The sequence below is a fragment of the Delphinus delphis genome, chromosome 11, assembly GCF_949987515.2.
Source record: "Delphinus delphis chromosome 11, mDelDel1.2, whole genome shotgun sequence".
Lineage (NCBI taxonomy): Eukaryota > Metazoa > Chordata > Mammalia > Artiodactyla > Delphinidae > Delphinus > Delphinus delphis.
The window spans coordinates 29,423,267-29,439,588 of record NC_082693.1 but is presented as its reverse complement, the minus strand read 5'-3'; the positions used below and the strand labels follow the sequence as shown (position 1 = coordinate 29,439,588).

Genomic DNA, 16,322 nt, shown 5'->3' with positions numbered 1-16,322 from the left:
TCACTTTGCTGTACAGCAGTAATTAACACAACGCTGTAAACCAAGTATACTTCAATAAAAAATAAGTTAATTAAATTTTTAAAAAGATTACTTCCTTCAGAAGAACAAGTACTACACATTCACAAAAAAAGCACCCTTTGAAAGTTTAAATTTTTGAATTTCTTTGCCACTTCCTTAGTTTTGATCATCTTGGACAATATATTTTTAATATTGACTTTTAAAAAGAATTGTGTTTCAGTGTTTGCTATCCCTTAGAGAGACAGAAACAGATAAGTACAACTAAATACTTATTTTTCAAAAGTCTCAAAAGTATAAGGGAAATGAAAGTAATTATATCTTCAAATGATTTTGGGGTATGTTTCTAATTTCATACTTCTGATGCGATTAAAGATTAAAACTGTATTAAGACATTGAGACATGCCGCATTGGTATTAAATGAATTTAATTTTGTGTAAAGTGGTAGAAATATTTTCTTCAGCAAACATACCTGCAGATATAAAATCACAACCATAAATCTACAAAAAAGCAAGCTATTGAATGAAATCTGATTGGTTATTTCCCTGCAGTATGGATCTGCTAATAATTTAATTTACTACTTGCTAACAGAAGCCAAAATTTAAATATACATATATATATGTGTGTGTGTATATATATATCTTCAATTTTAAATCATTCATATATATGAACAAGGATACATACACATATATAACAATTGTTCATATATATACATATATATATATATATATATATATATATATATATATATATATATACACACAATTTAAATTAAAGAAAGTACATCCGGTGGCCTATTTTTTCCCCCCGATTTCTAAAGAACACCATATTCTATTCTAGGCAGTGGAATGTCAATCCACCTTAAGGGTTGTTCAATGAGCATATCTGAGAAACCACTGGTTTAGCCAATGATGTACTTATTGAGGGAGGCCCTAGTGCCACTGTCAAGAGCTTATCCACAGGAGAGATAAGAAGGTACTTGTTTGGTTTGTGAAAAGGAGTAGTGAGGAATGGCAGGTAGCTGCAGGTTGATGACACGTGATGTCCATATATATATAGAACCAACACACCCATAATTGCACCCATTTTCCATACCCAAATCCAAAGCCTTTATATCATTAATCCCAGGCAAAAATGGTAAGATTCATGTGTGTTACTATCCCACGGCTTCAAGATGCCTATAAACTCATATGAGTATGTCTTAGTTTTATCAGTGGAGGACAAACCAGGCTTCTATCACCAAGCCCCATTCCATAACAGGCAAACCAGTCCAAGACTTCTCTGAGTGTTGCAGGAGAGTCTATGTAAGGAGCGCTCACTCCACTGTGATGCCTAAAATGCCTTTGCACAGAGCAAACATTCAATACATGCTGAGTGAATGAATGAGTGAGCTGGTGTCATAAAACAGGCTTATTTCAGGGAAATTCCATTCAACAGGCTGGCATTCCTTCCTACCCATCTTAACTGTTAAGCTTGCCATCAGACAAAAATTTAATTATAAAACGTTAGAGCTGAGGAAATTTTAGAAACTATCTACTCTCCAGAGGTATACAACTTTAATTTAGTGGTAAAAATCACTAGGAGTGATTTAGGAGTCTATCAGACCTGAGTCCAAATTCCACATCTACCATATTTTCGTGAGCAAATAACTACTTCTGAGGCTCTGTTCCATGTATGCATTATGGGATATCATAATAATACATACATTAATTGTATGACTATCAGGGGATGAAATGACACAATCCATTTGCCATGGTCGGCTAAGTAATTTGCACCAAGTAAGCACTCAAGACATTAGCCAATATTAATAGCGGAGAGATGAAAACAAAACTCTGGGACTGATGCCTACCCTAGTGGCCCCAGTGGTCATAATGACTTTCTTCCATTCAGCCTGCTCTCTTCTCACTACGACTAAGGAAGAGAAGATGAACACATTTTTGTAACAAGCTAAGTTACAAGCCAGTGAAGTCTCGGAGGTTTGATAGAGAAAATTCAGATTTATCATTGTATGTAAAAATAAGATGATATGAAGAACTCAATCTAAAAAATATTACCTGGAGATCTATAATCTCTACAATAGTGCTATAAAAAGTAAAGAGCTAGAAATCTATTTAGATGGTTTTCCTTATAAGAAAGCACTTTCTGTATAACTTTTAATGTACTATTGATGAGAACAATTCAACAAAATTCAAATAAATACCTGCAGATGTCCTACAAGAAGAAAAGAACAGAGTTAGATGTGACAGGGGATAACTGGACTTCAGGATGAGTAAGACCCTATACTTGACCTCAATAAATTAACGTGAAATACAGTGGATGAGTCATGCACAGAATGTCAGAATTCTAAAAGGCCAAGCTAAGTACCAAAAGGAACATGTGGGGACTCTTAAGAAGGAAATAAAATATTGGTTAGTTGATTCCGAAAAGGCAGAAGGGAGTAGGTTCCCTTTGGCTGCTCTTTGCAGAGATCACTTCCTTTCCCCCCTAGTCCTGAGGCTAGGGTGGCATGGGCAATAGAGGAATGTGGGGACTGAGAATCATTTCTACTCTCACCAGAGTGGCTGGAAGCAGATTTTCTTACCAGGATGTAGTAGTATGCTAATATTTAAGGGTTCTTGAGGTCAGAGAGAAGGGTTTGAATACTCCGGCTCCATCTCTTGCTGTGGGTCAAGTTTCTTACCTTTCCAACACCTCGGCGTCTTTATCTGAAAATTGGGGATGATGATAATGTCTCCCACCTGAGTGTGAGAACTATATGCTATAGTGCATACGCAGGGCTAAATTTGGTGCCTGGCAAACAGAAAGTGCTCAGTACGGCAGGCCAGTGTAGTGACAATAAAGGCAAAGATGACGGGGGTAGTGCCGGTGTTGCTTCTGCCCCCAGAACAGGCTCTGACTGGGAGAGAGTTAAAGCACCTTTGGGTTCATGGGGGTTTATATATAAGCAACGGTTGATCAATGTGAGCTGGTTGTCCAAATGATTATGTGCAATCTAAGAAAAAAATGGGCCTCGGATCTGCTCAGCTACTTAATAATATTAGCAGCGGTAGTAGTCAAAGAAGCTAAATTTTATTAAGTGTTTATATGCCAAACAACGTGCTGAACGTTTTAAAAGGATTTACTCACTTATTACAACGAGGCTATACGCTAGGTCCTGATAATGTTATTCGTCTCTTTCAGATGTTGACTGAGCCTCAGACGGGTTACAAAAGCACCTAAGATCCCGTTGTCAGTACATGATGGAAATGAGTTCAAATCCAGCCTGTCTGACTTGTTCTTAATCACTAAGGTATGAAATTAAGCATGTTGCCCTTTGCCTGATTCTCCTTCTGAGGGCTGAATATTTCACTTAGCTCTCTGAGTGCAGAAGAGAGAAAATTCTCTCTCCTTGACCCAACTTGGCATCAATATCCAACTCCCCTTCTCAAAATGGGTTGCTTCAACGAGCAGCAATGAATGCCAGGTCGTGGACCAGTCACCTTGATGACTAAGAGTCAGACACTAGGGAAAGAAAATGCTCTGTGACAAACCTACCCTTGTACAGAAACAAGACAGAAATGGGGGGACAGGGCAGAAGATAATGGAATAAGGCATAGGAAAAATAGCACCTGGCATCGTGATAGTAATAATAATAATAGTAGTAGTAGTAGTAATAGTAATAATAATAGACTTTACTATGCTCTAGGCATTGTATTAAGTGCTTGGTGTAAGTGACTTCATTTTAACATTGAAAACAAGTCTATGGGGATGAAATATTATTAACATCATTTTATAGGCAGGAGTATTGAGGTTCAGGTAATCAGGTAAATTGCCCAAGCTCATATGGTTAGCAAGTGGAAAGCAGAGATTTGAACCAGCACCTACACTCCTAACCATTATGCTATAACCATTATGCTGAAGACATAAGAATTCCAATGGTCTTTCCCCATAACCCACTCCTGCACTCCAGACTTAAATAGTCCAAGATCAAGAGAGAGCAAGCTTGGAGTTGCCACTCTTCAGTGAGTGTCAATCATTTCAAAACAGTGTATTTGCTAACAAGATGCAGGTCCTGTGATAATCTTCTCAACCAGGTATCAAGAAACAGGAAGCAAAGATTCAAGTAACAGTACGTTCCTACTTACGAGGAAGGTGGGACAGCATAGTTGACACTGGGCTTAACTGTTCTGGAAAACGTGGTCCCAGTAGGCATACACGCTGGTACATTTTCCCCACCTACCAAATACAAAAGAAGTATTTCATTTCCATGTTGCTCTTCAAAGTTCCACCTCATTCGTGCCTGTCATTCATCCTGTGGCCTCTTCCTGTCTCCATTTCTGTACAGAAAGGTGCTGAGTCTCTGCTCTCGGATACGAAAAGGGTGTGTTAGGAGAGGGAGCCATGGTACCTCAATGTCTTTTTTTTTTTCATCTTAATTCTATTATGCCAACTCCACTGAACTTAATTAGAGTGAATACAGAATTACACAATTACCCTCTGTTCTATTCTTCAGATGTTATATTTTGATAAAATTTACGACATGCTGCTCTCCCCTTGAACACCAGATGAACACTAGAAATGGATGTGTGTTGACATAAACTCTGTTATAATTACAATTAAAGTATAGCTTACATAATGATAGTGTTAACATAAAATTATAGATGTGTAGAGACAACGTGGTCATGCATTTTTTAGTATAAGTACATGCTTAGACCGATATCTGTTAGCGGAATGAAGATGGAAGAGAATTTTGGTTAAGCCACAAAGGCTGTGTAAGGACTTGCAGATAGCTAAGGGGAACTCAAAGACCAGTAAGATAATATTTCCCCTGCCATGTTTTCGATTGCAAAGTGAACGGAAGATGTGAAAGTAAGTACCCCTATGGAAATTACAAGACAAGTACATTTTTTTCCTTGAATACCTGGGTAAATGCTTAAATTCTAATGTATATCAGTGATGCAAATTTTCAACTGAGTTTGATAAATCATAAAATAATAATTATACATATATGTATATAAAACTGCATGGAACTAGACAGTTCAGAATTACTTCTAATTAAAGAGGTACCCTATGACAACTAACTTAAACCTTACAAAATATGGTTCCAAGTACCCTATCAGAGTGAAAAGTAGGAGACTGAAAGGTTTATTGTAAATGTTTGTAGTCATGGTGTCTTAACTAAAACTACTGTGTCACAAATACTACTAAAATAATTGTGACATTTTATTCACTTTTACTGCAAACAACAAAACAAACTATAGGTATTTTTTCATTTCAGGTAATTATTTTAGCTAACAGTTATTAAATGTTTTGAGAAGACAGAGTGCTAATTGCATTACTTCATTTTATCTTTAAAATAGCGCTTCCATGTAATTATTCTTAATATCTCCATTGTATTAAAGTGTATCTCTAGTTTAGACCTTTCTTCAGAACTGCAGACTTGTGTATCCAACTGTGTACTCAGCATCTCTACTTGGACGTCACGAAAACATCTCAAATCTTATACCTCCAAAACTGGTCTTTAATCCCCCAAAACATGCTCTACCCCAAACTTTTTCCATCTTAGGTGACAGTAACCACACCTTTCCAGTTCCCCAAGCCCTAAATCTCGAATTCACCCTTGACCCCCTCTTCCTTTCCATTCTTGCATTCAATCTACCACGAAATGCTGTCACAACCTTCCCAATGTGCCACTTCTGAGAATTACCAGCCGCTAGCAGCCTGGTGCAGGCCACCAACATAGACCCCGAGGATCCTGTAGTCGCCTCCCGAGATTCTCCCTGACTCCACTCTCTCCCCACATCCTCAAGGCCACAGATAGAGTTGTGCTTTTCAAGCAAGAGACAGTTCATGCCACACCTCGGCTAAAATCCTGCCCCTGGCTGCCTACATTTAGAGTAAAAGACACAATGCATGTGATGGCCTCCCAGGACTTACCCAATCCATCCCATCACATATCCGACCTCCAGCCCTCCTGCTGTCTCTTCCTCCCCACTGACTAAGTCAGCCAGGGTGGCCTCCTTGATATTCCTCCAAGCTGCCCGGCATATTTCTGCCTTAGAGTTTTGGCAGAAAACTCTGGCAGAGATGGAGGATTCTGGTTATTCTTGCTCCCAGGGAGTGGTCTCCCCATCATACATTCTGACAACTCCCTCACTTCAAGTCTTTGCTCAAATGTCAACTTATAAAATCCACCCTGACTACCCTATTTAAAATCAGAACCTACCTGTACACTCCTCCAGCACTCCCAACCCAAGCCTCTTCAGTGAGCTTCACATCCTTTTCCTTATCCCGTAGCGTCCATCAACTTGTGACAAAGCATAGAATTTATTTATAACATCCGTTTCCACACGAGAGTGTAAGGAGGGAGAAAGCGTGCAAGAAGGAGCAAGCAGGCAAAGGCTCTTGTCTGATTTATTCATTGATACGTCCAAGCATAGAGAACAGGAAGATCCTTGATAAATAGTCCTGAAAAAGATACAGATGAGGAAACTAGTAGTAAAGCTCAGAAAGTTTAAGTAACTTCCTCAAGGTTCTAGAGCTAGAAGAGGGTCACAGTAGAATTCACACTTGGGGATGTCTAACTTCAAATCTCTTAGCCTCTCTGCTATCTTTTTTTTCTTCTTTGCGGTACGCGGGCCTCTCACTGTTGCAGCCTCTCCCGTTGCGGAGCACAGGCTCCGGATGCGCAGGCTCAGCAGCCATGGCTCACAGGCCCAGCCGCTCCGCAGCATGTGGGATCTTCCCGGATCGGGTCACGAACTCTCAACCACTGCGCCACCAGGGAAGCCCCTCTCTGCTATCTTAAGTCCATGCAATTCAGGATTTGTTTTAATCAGGGCCATGGAAATTCTCACTCCACTGAATAGGATCACCAAAGTGTTCTCTGTCTAGATTTATATATATATTTTCCATTTAAACAAAGGAAACAGAAGAGGGCAATTCATCATGGGTTATTGCGGTAGTTTTACAGCAATTTTAGCAATAATGACATTTAAGTAATAGTGATATTTAATGATAGCATAATAATAATAAAATAATAGCTCTTAAATGTATTGAAGACGAATCGCATGCTAAACTCGGTGCTAAAATATTTCCATGTATATTTTGTGCAAAATCCTTACGAATATTCTATCAGATGAGCTTTATGTGTAACTCCACCAGGCATACTTCTCTTATTCCGCTTTCAAAGATAAGGAAATTGATGAGAAGTGTGGTAACCATTTAATCAAGATGAGACTGGTAATAAGTTGTGAGTATGAATTTAAATTCAGGTCTAACTCCAGAATTTGATTCTCAATCCATACATGAAAATTCTGATAATTCCTTTGATAAGGGTATGGTCTATGTTCTCTCCTGGAAAACATCCCCCATTATGTCTGCCTGTGCTCATACCTTCAGAACACAGTCAAGTTTGAAACATGATAAAAATGTTTAAATAGTGTGCTTTAATAAATGGAAATATCTTCATCTAAACAATAACACAAAAAGGCAGGCTGAGCCCTTTGAAGTGGCTTCGTTGCTATCTTCCATCCAGAACAAGAGAAGGAATCAACAGCTGCAGAGTAAAGAAAGCATGAAACCCAGAGATGGAGGATTCTGTAAATGACCAATTACAAGACTATTAAGCCACACTTTCATAGCAAGAGGCAAAATATTCCATTAAACTGAAAATTCTTCTACCCCTCACTCCAAGGCCCACACAAACATTAATGTTGCATTTATTAGGATGTATTTCCTGTGCTCTATCAACTTGACTTTCAGCAACTGTATTAATACAGTCCTTTGCTTTGCACATATATCTGAATGATGGATTCCATTACTGGAGTTTTGTAGAAAGAGTGGAGTGAATGAAGTAAAGTTTGGGAAGAGCCATCATAATCCATAATGATGGGCACTGAATCAGGACAAGAAGAAACCTCTCTTCTCATTTATTTGAATGAAAATTCTACTATATATTTATTGCCTCTGTACAGGGCCATCTGTTGAATAGTGGAAAACAAGCATCTTTCATTTGGAGGTAGGATTTGTGTGCTCAAGTTTCTATGGGCCTGCAGAATTAATCTTGTTTGAGAAATGAAATAAAATGTAATTTCTTACTGTAAGTAGATGTGGTTAAGCAACTGGCAACTTTGATGTCTTTAAATCACTGCAGTTTCAGGGTAGGCAAATCTATAATTATTTCAAGCACTTCTTTATTGGTGCAACAATTGAGCAGTGTACATAGTGGTCAACAACCTGGGCATTGTCAGACGACTCCAAGTTTGAATCTAGACTTTGCCACTCACCAGCTATGTGACTTTCAGCTATGAGAATCACTTTCTTCAGCTTTACAGTGTGGATTATTATATGCCCTTTGCAGAACTACTGTAAGAACTAAATGTATATGGGCACAGTGGCTCATAGTAAGGGCTCAAATTAGTACTGTGGTCCCTACTAGTAGCATTGAAAAGAAATTAAAACTTCTATTCTCATAAAGTGGGATATGTGTCCCTTTTCATTGTAATTTCGTATCATTTTACTTTTGACCTTATAATTTAATAGCTCGATCCAAGAAACATTTAGCAGTAAATATAATTGAAAGAAGATTACCTGTCAAACATGAAATACTGTAGCATCAAGTGTGCTGGCACAATACTCTTCTCAGATAATTAACCTGTAAAAATATGTTATTGTCTTCTTTTTAATTAAGCACATTGAACATATATATTTACTGTGCCAATTGGCGAAAGGTCCATTAATTAATCAGTCTAACTATATGCTGCATAAACGTCTTCTAAACATAATCGTATATGTATTTTATTTGTTGGGAAAATGTGTTTGAGATTGTTCTTTTCTGCCTATTTAAAGTAAAAGAGGGTGAGAAGTAGAGTTAGGCTTAATGTACTTTGTACTCCATTATGCCATGAAAATGCTTCTGTGCCCTGGAGACAACAACAAAAGATTTGCTTTAATGACAAGAATCAAGTATGTTCTAAAGCTTCCAGGTAGGAGGCATATAGGTTGCAGTTTGTATCAGAAGTCTTTGCTCTCTCTCTCAACTGCGTCTAGATGGGAAAGATGTGGTCACAAATGCTTCAAGGTGACATAGTAAATGTTGGAAAAGAGGGGGGTAGGAGGCAGAGTTTTGAATATCTCAAACCTGAGCTAGAAGGATTTTATTTAAAGAAAATAGCGGATATTATTTTTCACTTAAGGAATGCCACTCAGCAAACCTGACATTAATGTAGGAAATTAGCTCTTTTAGCTACGATGCTTTCAAATGCACATGGCTGAAAACAAATTCAAAATAGTCAAAGGAAATTTAAAAACAAAAACCAAACAACGACAACAACCACAACAAACAAGTACTAGAAATTCAGGGATGCAGCCATATTCAGATACAGTTGGATCTGGAAGTTCCAGAGTATCAGCAGGGTTCCAGCTCTCTCTCCATCGCCCAGCCTTGCTTACCTCTGCAAGACTTTATTTTACAGAAAGTCTCTTCTTGTGCTGGATGGTAACTGGGAGTCCCAGAGTCATATCTCCCCAGCTTAGAAATTCCAGAGAGAAAAGACAATTCTTCCATGTTTCTCTGAGAGAAAAGTCCTGGGGAGGAGTCTGATAGACTTAGCCGAGGTCAGATGCCTACCCATGAGCCAATCACCTGCTTTACTGGAGTTCAGTCCCTGGGCGACTCATCCCTGGCGCCCGTGAGGAGGCAGGATGGCATTATCTGGCAGTTCTCCAAGAAAAGCCTGCTGTCTTTGTAAGATGAAAGGGGAGAGGACATGGATAATGAAACCTGTATCTGCTTCTGTAAAATCCACAGAATCTTACTCCCTGCCCTGTGTCGATGACCATGCAGTAAGCTGACCCAGGAGGTCATTTTTCCCACAACAGTCTTTATATATATGACTAAGGAACACACTGGTAAAAGAATATGGGAGAAAGTCTGAGTATGACAAGTCAGCTAGACTGATATTAACTAAAAAAGCTGTGTGAAAATATCCTTAAAAAGTTGCCCCCAACTCACTCAAAGTCCAAAGTTGGAGCTGGAAATACAATGTCATGGAGTTTGGATAAGAACAGGTTTTCTCCAAGCTGAACTATGACACAGAGATTAGAGGCTTCTAGAAACTATACTTTTTCAAAGAAAAAACATCACATGAGAAAAATGAGGCCTAGAAAAATTAAATGACTTAAAGTAACATAGCTAATTAATGGCAGGACTGAGACTACAGTATACTTTGTGTAGTTGGCTATGGTCTTTTTTGTTTGCTTTTGTTATCACTTCAAAACGAGACAAACTTAAAGAAAGGAAACACAACCAAGGCTCAGTGGTTGGAGAAGAGATGGATGTGAACGCCCACTTGTTTCTTACGTATAAAGTTACCCCTCGCAGTGTTTTGGAGGAGAAAACGCTGGCTCTTCCCAACGTTGGTTACATACACAAAGATTCCAAACACAAGACAAGTGCTTTGCAAACAAAGTAACTAGAACCAGCTCAGGCTTCCCCGCGCCGGGTCCTACGTTCCACGGTCAGAACCACCAACTGTATCCCCCCCGGGTAACAAAGTGATTCAGAAAAGCTAGCGTCTTCAGAGAAGGGAGAAAACTTAGCCGGGAAGAGAGTCAGGAGAAAACTTGCTCAGCTTCTTGCTGGGGTCTGAAACGATCCCAACAGAGTCCTTAAACCCCTCAGGTTTCCCCAATCAAGCACCCTCGCCTCCAACCTGGGCCACCCCAGATCTGACTATCAGAGGAAAGAAGTCTGCGGACGCACGGAGAGCTGACCACCCCACGAGAAGGACCTACGCGCGGCCGCACCCACTCACCCGCCGCTCCCCGGGAGACTGGAGACCAGCGCGGGGTCCAGGTCCTGGGCGTGGCAGACTCGTCCCTCTCCGGGCCCAGCTCCAGCTCACCTCGGCGCCGCCCGCCTGGGCGCCGCCATCTTGACCGGAAAGGGGGCCTCGCGCCGGAGGCCCCTGAGCGGGCGCCCTGAGCGGAGCCGGAGCGCCGGGGAACCCCAGGTCGGCGCCCTACGTCCCCCGCGCGCTCGCGCCCCGTCCACGAGCGACGAGAGTCCCGCACGCAGCGCCCTACCCAGGCTTCCGCGGAACCGACGCCCCGCGCAGCCCGCACCACGGCTCAGGCGGCGCCGAGGGCGGCCCGGGCGGAAGAGCGGGCGCGGGGCACGCGCTCGGTAACCTGGCAACGCGGAGCAACCCGGCGTCTCCGGCGAACCCCAGCCCTCCACCACGAGGAAGCACGGACCGCCGCACCCGCCGCCCAGCCCGCGCCGCCCCTCGGTCGTTCCGCCCGCCGCTGCCCGCTGGCTATGGTCTTTTAAATCCATGATACAACGTCTGTATGTAACAAATCTGTTAAACCCTAAATGTTTATGATATTCAAGTAATCCATTATCTGAATTATTCTTGAAGATAAAACATCCAAAGACTTCTTAATTGTATGGGTATACGTACATAAAATACACGTGGAGGTAACTTCAAATATAGTATGTGCCTGTCTCTAATTCCTTCCCTCTCCGCTCTTGTAAAAAAATGCCCCTTTAAAAATTGCCCACTCACCATCTGTTAGGTAAATTTGCTGAAACACAGTAAATGTGGAGACAGAAATTGTTATAGAGACTATTCCAAATGGCACCGACACCTGTATTTATGAAATTTTTAAAAGGGTAAGTTAGAGTCGATTTAAAAAAAAAAAAAATCCCACTATAGTAACACCACATCATCCTAGGTGCCCAGTTCTATCCAATTACATAAGATGGAGAAAGAGAGAGAGAGAGAGAGAGAGAGAGAAACAGAGAGAGAGAGGAGAAAGAGAAAGAAGAAAGGAAGAAAACCAAGTACTTATGTATAAAGTGTTGCTCCCAAAGCTTGAGATTATACTCAAGCATCAATGAACAGAAGGAAAACACTTACAAATTTACAAATGTATTTCGTTTATGGTATGAGGGACACAGGTTTTAGATTTGCAACACGCTCCCACAAGGGTCAAATTGACCACTTTTTTCTATCTAGTTGCTCTTGAGAGAACAAAACAATTGAAACAGATGCCGTTCAATTCCAAGTCTATAGCTTAGACCATGTCACTGCACATGAAATATTGTTCATTCAGAGTCAGCACATAGCAAGAGTAATTTATACTCTCAGAGTGTTTGCTCTCAAGTCAATAGCAGAGAAGCCTTGACTAAAAACGTTCCCATTAATTGCCATTGTAATATGTCTTACTTACAGCCCATGAAACAGTGGTCAGGGGAGATTTAGTCTTTGGACACCATATTATATAATCTCTCCACTTTAAGCCATCCCCCACTCGGCGATTATTTCTTAAATATGTTACTCGTAGTCAATATTAATTTACATTTAATCTTTCTTAGCATTAGGAGAGTATTATTTTGTACAGGCTCAGAAACAAATCTCCCGAAATTCCTCCCTGATGCTCCCTTCAGGCTGAAAATGCATTGCAGGGTGGCTGCAGTGACTTACTTCTAGTTGGCAGAGCCCTGGCCACACACTAATTTCATTAGCCTCAAACTCCTGGATTTGAAAGATCCACTGAATATGATTCCTGTCCTCTGACATGTCACTTACTAACCAATTCAGTGTGCATACAGAGGAGAGAAAGGACTTGCTCAGCTCTGGCCCAGCGGCAGGCAGATGAGAATTCCCAGTCAGAGACACTGTTTACATCTGAGTGGTCATTCTTGCCCAGGTCCTCATTTTCAGGAAGGAACTTCAATCCAGGCTTTGCTGGCAGCTGCAGCATTTGTTACATCCATTACTAGCTCCTTGTTCCTTCTTGCCCCCCAGTGCTTAGCATCCCCCATTTCAGTCACTAAGTCTTCCTTCCCCCAGCCTAGAAGCTTACCTCACCATAAATTTTTATCTCAAATGATAGGTTTGGCACATTCCCCACAGCAACCCACAGGGACTGGGGAAAAGAAAACTCAGATCTCTGGAGAGCTAAGAATTCAAGCATTTAGAGGAGTTTCTTTTATACAGGACAGTCTTCATTGAGCTGAACCCTGCAATCCCAGAGAAGATTCACCTACCCGTTCTTTTCTTCTTTCCCTAAAGTGACTGTGTCTTTGAACAATGGGTCTGTGTTCCACTATTCTCTCTATTCATTTTTCAGGTTTACAGAGGCTGGGAAACTGGGGACTGGACTTACATGCCAGGAGCTTCTAAGATCACACGCAAAAATAAGGCTACGGGAAGAGATTGTTGGAATCTATCTCTGTATATTTGAACATGGGCAGTGGTTAACCAGGATGCTCACACCAAGCTTATATCCAGCTTGCAGCACAAGCTACAAGTTGGTGCATCCCTCCTACTACCAGCCTCTTCTCAATAAATGCAGGTGAAAACTGGGGGCTCTTTTCCCTCAGCTGTTCAATCCAACATGAATAGCTGCAATTTGCAAATTAGAGGAAAATGACAGTGTTTTCTCTGAATGGTTTTGGTCCCAACCCACACTGCTAATGTTGGCATTCAGTTCCTTTCCTTCCCAGCCCAGGGAACGGGGGAACTAAGCATAAGGCAAGCGTTCTCTTTTCTTGCAAGTGCCTCAGATCCACACACCAGAGAAGGAATCAGCTCCCCCTGGAATCTTTTTCAGCAAACACAATCCTTCAGCCTAGTCGGCAAGCTCTCTCTTGACTTTAAGATTTCACTCTTTTTTCGACAGGCAGGCCCATCTGCAGTACTGCCCAAGCTCCAAGTGAAGGCACCAAAATAATTTTTAAAATGTCAAACAGCAAATGTGCCTTCAACCCCCAGAGCTCCAGTAAAACTACTGTGAGTTGCCCCTGTGGTTCTCAGGTGACCTCTGGCCTCATCCTCCCTGCAGCGCTGCCTCCTCAGGTTCTCTAGTTTAAGCTCAGAGGTAAAGGAAGTGCTTCTGGGTTTTGCTTACAACAACCCAGGCTCTTCCTGAAAGCATTACCTCAAAGTGAAGGCTGCCCAGAAGCACTTTTGGCCTTGCAAACATCTAGAGGTCTCCATGGTGGCATACTCAAGAGGTGCTAGAGATGCTCAGAGGCTCAGAGGGGCCATACCAGGCTGCAGCTTTAGACAGGCACCCCTCCTTCTGGCACAAACACAAACTTCATACTCCTGGGTGCTGATGTAGTGACAGCTTGAATCACAAGGAGTCCCCTCCAGAAACCCAACGTGCTTCAGGAAAGACACTTGAGAGGGAGCCAACTTTTTAGCTACGGGGAGCATAAGGGTCAGCCAGAACATCTGGAGAAGGGACTAACTGAGCTTGGGTCCTACCAGGCAGGGAGAGAGCTATGCATTAGGAAAGGATCACTTCAAGACAGAGATGAACAAAAAACTTGGATATAGGGGTAGAGAAGGAAAAGAGAGGCAGAAATTGAAAGGGAGAACATAAAAACAGAGAGACAAAAAAAAAAAAAAAACAAAAACAGCAGGGAGAAAGAGACACAAGGAGACACACAGGAAGAAAGACAGAGAAACAAGAGAATCCATAGTCACGCAGACCCTGAAACTCAATTTCTTCATCCAGAAGCCATCCATCTATACCCAGGGCGGCACAGGAGCCGTGGGGCCGAGGCTGCGGGAGCCGGCGGTGAGAGAGCACTGCAGCACCGCCCACGGCTCAGCTGGCCCGATCCGCCGTCCTCGCATCTTCCGCCGTTGCCCGCCTGCACCCGGAGCTAGAGGACCGCCCGGCCTTGCTCAGCGCACCCTACTGCCTCCCTCCAGGCGCCTTCTTGTCTGGCTCTGAGAATCGTCCTCAAAACCCAGGACTGGGGTTGGGGGCTGCGTTAGGGAGGTCGTGGGAAAGGATGGGCACAGGGTGGGTGCAGAGAAAGCGATTGTGCTTCGCAGTTAGCATGAGCTCACCTCTGGGCTGTGAGCTGGCAGGAGTAGAAAGCTGATCGCCCGGCTCCTGCCAGTGGCCAGATCGCAAAGGCAGTTTAGACGGTGCAAACAACTGCCCAGAGCAAATCACCTGGGGGCACGTCTGCGGGTGGCTTCTCCCCGCTTGAGGACAGTCCCCACGCCTTCCGCCCCATGCCCTCGCAGAGACAGGTTACAGGTCGGGAAATCCAACCCGAGCGAAATGGGCAATTCACGTCCAAATGTAGGTGAAGACCTAGCCTTCGGTTTAAGAACTGCCTCCCTAAGCTCTTCTCGAAATTTTCCAAGGCAGCTGCAGCTTGTCGGGCGGCTTGGGGCAGGGAAGTTGGGGAGTTGAGAAGTGCCTAGGTTCTAGGCGTCTTCTCATCTTTCCTATTCCTTGCGCCTAGGTGGCTCTCACAGGAGCCCGGCACTTTTACAAGCCTGTTTTGGAACCATATTTCACTCGAATGCAAACCCATTTAAATCATCGCCTTGTTTTTCGGAGACTGTTTCTTCTAAATGGGGCCATAAATCCAGAATGTCAAGCCGGATGGAGTGGAGCGCGGACAGGGGAGAGATGGAAGGGAAATGAATCAAGCAGGGAAAGTACCTCCTCGGGTGAGGTGGGAGGGATTCGGCAGGATCTCCAGGGTGGAAATGAGCGAAGGCTGACCAGACCCCGCACCCCTGGAGTCCAAGCCAGCCTTCAGGATAAAGAGCGCGGGGAGCTACGGCGCGCTCTGCCCCGGAGGGAGCGCCCCCCTACCTGGAAAAGCCTCAGGATGTTGGCTACCATGATGGAGACCGAACTCCCCGAAGCCCCAATCACTCCAACTACTTTCTCGGGCTTGACGAAAACCGGAGGCTCGCCGTTGGTGCAGCGCACTTCGGAGGTGTCCTTCTGGATGAGCGCCTGGACGAAAGTGAGCGACTGTTCGAGCGCGTAAGTGTCCCTGGAACGAGTGTCCAGGATCCGCGCTCCCAGCGTCACGTTGGGCAGCAGGTTGGGATCGCTGTTGATCTGGTCCAGGGCGTAGAGCATCGCTTCCAGCCTGTGGATCCCGTTCTCCCTCTTGATGTCGCCGCAGGGCACTCCGCTGGGACCCTTCGCGTGCACCGGGAACAGCCCCCCGAGGGTGACGTCCCCCTCGATCCGAATGGAGTGCGGGGCGTACATCTCCTGGCCGCGCGCCGCCGCCGCCAGCGCGCACAGAAGCACCTCCAGCACGCAGCAGAGAAACTTCATCAAAGTCAGGGCGCGGAGCAGCTTCCCCAGCTGGACCGTGCTGCTCCCGCGGCTGCGGCGGTGGCGGCGGCACTGGAGGGGACGGTGGCGGGCCCGCGGGAGTCCTGGCCCCTTGGGGTGAGCTCCTCCGGTGAAGCCCAGGGTCTCCTGCGGGCGAGGAGGGTAGGGGCGCCCGGGGAAGGGCAGCCGGCGAGGGTGGGGGG

At 43.6% G+C, this 16,322-nt stretch overlaps 1 long non-coding RNA gene across 1 annotated transcript; it reads right to left on the bottom strand.

The window, feature by feature from the left end:
* Positions 1-6,468: 6,468 nt before the first annotated feature.
* LOC132433596 (uncharacterized) lies at positions 6,469-10,912 on the bottom strand. Its single transcript, XR_009521181.1, has 3 exons — positions 10,812-10,912; positions 8,587-8,650; positions 6,469-7,552 (listed from the first exon to the last, which is right to left on the bottom strand). It is a non-coding gene; the product is annotated as an uncharacterized lncRNA (long non-coding RNA).
* Positions 10,913-16,322: the final 5,410 nt, after the last annotated feature.